General features: G+C 44.8%; 1 protein-coding gene across 3 annotated transcripts in view; it reads left to right on the top strand.

Annotated features, from left to right (window-relative positions):
• TMEM177 (transmembrane protein 177) overlaps window positions 1-3,279 on the top strand; it is a 24,733-nt gene that overhangs the window by 16,032 nt on the left and 5,422 nt on the right. The window lies entirely within an intron of this gene.

Genomic DNA, 3,279 nt, shown 5'->3' with positions numbered 1-3,279 from the left:
TTCCCTACTTTACATCGCTGCAGACTGTTTTTAGCTCTCTCCAAAATCCTAGGTTCTGCCCCAGTCCAGTCTTTAGCTGCAGCTACCGCTTTATCTTGCAGCAAAACAGCCAGAAGCTGCTGGCAATTTAGCTGTGAAAGGGTTAGTTAAAATTGGCTTTTGCATGAGCAGGAAAGGTAGAGGGAGTGAGCTGAAGGTGAGGCTCTGTCCTTGCCCATGGCAGCCAAAACTCTGGAAACATCTTTTCTTCTTCATTCTTCCTTTCCAAAGACAAGGTGACATGCATCTTTTACTTGGGGGCGTGTGGCATGTGAGGAAAATACAGTCGGAAGTCAATGTCAAGGTCCTGATCAAGGTGCTGTATCGCCTGGGTCCTGATTAAATAAAACACACCTTAAACTTTATTTAGCTCCTTAGTGAAACAAAACTTTCTACCAAAGGAGAAATGGACAGTTCTCAGGCAGCCAGTCCCAAACTACAGACTGAAGTCACACCAAAATTAAGGCCCATCACAGACCCCATTGCCACTTGCTGCAAGTGCAGCCACTGTTTCCAAAACCAAGATAGACTATATAGAGTCTTGCAAAAAAAAAAAAAGGTTTAGAAGAGACCACAGGCGGTGATCTAGTCCAGCCCCCAGCTCAAGACAGGCTCACCCCTGTTTAAATTATTCCAGAACATGTTTTCCCTTTGAGGAGAGGATGGAGATGTACAAACTACACATGACAGCTATTAGGCACATCACTTCATACCTTACTAGTAGGTGTTCAGATGCTATTGTGATGCAGGGTGTGTGTGTGTATGTGTGTGTACACTGGATGCATCTACACATACAATTAATGCAAAGCAATACACTCTGGCACAGTTGGCACCAGAGTGTATTGCTCCTGGGTGCGTGGTTTGCACATGCACCTGGGACTGCAGCATGGTGAGCCAGGACAAAGCAGCAACAGCTGGCAGGGGGTCCTGGGGGGTCAGCCTGCCAGCCAGGGGCTGCTCCGACCCAGCTCAAATTGCTTCAGAGGGGCTGGCTGGGACACAAGGTCCTTCAGTGCAGGGCTAGCCAGTAGGCAGCCCCCTCACTGAAGCACCCTCGTAACCCAGCCAGCCCCATCAGCATCTACATGTGCATTGCTGTGGAGTAAATAACTTTGCCATAGGATAGTATTTACAAGTACTAACCTATGGCTGAGTTAACTAGTTTACTCCATCCTAATAGCACTGCAGGTGTAAATGCTGAGATGCTTACTGCAGAGCTAATTAGGCAGCTGCAGTATACGTCTCGTGTAGATGCACCTACTTACACACATACACAAAATATAGACATATCCTAGAATACATATATGTATATAGATCTATATTCTGTTCTGTTCTAGATAGATAATCTGCACAGAACCTTGTGCGTGTAAACATTTGGAGTCACTGGACTGGAACGTATTATCCCAGAACAAACGTCCGAAAACGGAAATTCATCCCTATTCCGAATGAAGCCTGAATAGACATTCCTTTCCTGTGTTTTGTGAGACTAAATTATTACAACCAATGTGTGGACACCTGGGACTCCACAGTACCATTTGATGCTACATCCACCTAACGAAGTAGCTAGGACAGAGGTCGGCAACATTTTTGGGCAGAGTGCTAAAAACACTGGCAACCTCGACTTTTAAGATGTTGGTATGCCAGGGGAGTCATGAGGGGCCCAATCCCTATTGTGGTAGTGCGGCCCTAGCTCCTTCCCTGCCATCTGCTCTGAGGTGCGCATGTCAAGCAAAATGCCTTGCCATGCCACCCGTGCCGAGGGCTGCCTACCCCTGAGGTAGGGCACTTAAGATTGCAAAGTTTTATAATTGAATAGCTTGGAAACTTGGGACTCAGCTAGCTGTAGGCACAGCTCTGAGTCTCTTGACACAAGATGTATCCCCCTGGGCTCATCCCAGAGATGATATCCTTACAATTATGACCTTACTCTTAAAAGTACGGGGTAAAAGATCTAGCTCTTGGATTATCGGTTCCCTAGGGCAGGAACCTGTCTCATTTTCATTTAAAATCATTGTACCCATGATCTCTGACACTTTGGTCAGCATTCAGATGCAACAGAAGAGATCCTGCTTTAAATGATATCAAGATATTAATTTCTGTAAATGCTGCAGAACCATTTCTCTTCTTTGATCATGCTATTCCCACAATGTTTTGGTGATTATCTTGTACTCATTATTGGATTTATCGTAACCTCATAACCAGGCTTTCTGCTTTGTGAACACAGAAATGTTTGGAGCCCTTTCAAAAAAGGGGTTCAAAAGGCAGCAGCTGCTCCATGCAAATTCTTAGTGTTATGAGTGAATGATTCAAATACAACAAAACCGCTCCAACTTTAAACCTGCACAAAAGAGTGTAAAAGTTGGAGTGGGTTTGCCGCATGCGCTACACCGTGAGCGAGGGGAGAGGAGCTGTTTTTCCCAGAACGCATCCCTTTCAGAAGTCGTCTTAAATAAACGGTTGTTCTTTTGCTTCCAAACTGAATACAGTTTGCACAGCTGTCCACAGCTTGCGGGGGTCAGCATCATTTCCATCTGGCACCGCTGACCAACTCGACAGCTGCTTCTGGTTTTGGTTTCCCAGGGGGACAGTAGTATTGAACTGCACATGTCTCTGGTTCAACAAAACGCGCGTGGTGCCAGCATATTTGCGGGGGGAAGGAGTTGTGTCAACATATTTGGGGGGAATTTTTGTGATGACTCAGAGCTGTCTCTTTATTCACTCATAGTCCCAAGCGTTTACAATTCTGGTCCCATCAAAGTCAATGGGAATCTTGCTTCTTTTCTTTTCTTTTCTTGTTGGGATTTCTTTACTCACTCATAGTCCCGAGAGTTTAAAATTCTGGTCCCATCAAAGTCAGTGGGAATTTTGCCTCTTTCCATTCTTTTCCGTTTTTCTTTTCTTTTCTTGTTGGGATTTCCTCCAAGGATGATGCTCCAGGCAAAACATGCAAATTCTGGCAGGAAAACAAAAATTCTAGTTAGTGCTGACCCCGGGAGGTAAAAAAGACCCCCCCACCCCCTTTCCATACAAAAATCTTTAAATACAGTCGTTTTATTTGAATCATTTGTGCAATTCTTGCCCCCTCCCCCTTCGTTTTCCAGCCAGACAAGAAGGTGGACCCTAAACCTTTCTGAAAACTGTTTTTTCTCCTCCCTTTTTTTTTCCTTCTCTTTTTCCCTTTTGCCTAAAACTTTCTGAAAACAGGTTTGTTTTCTCCCCCTTTTTTTTCTTTCTCTTTCC

Source organism: Alligator sinensis, unplaced genomic scaffold (genome assembly GCF_000455745.1).
Source record: "Alligator sinensis unplaced genomic scaffold, ASM45574v1 scaffold510_1, whole genome shotgun sequence".
Taxonomy (NCBI): domain Eukaryota; kingdom Metazoa; phylum Chordata; order Crocodylia; family Alligatoridae; genus Alligator; species Alligator sinensis.
Note: the sequence above shows the minus strand (reverse complement) of the source record. Positions and strands in the feature narration are given on the sequence as shown.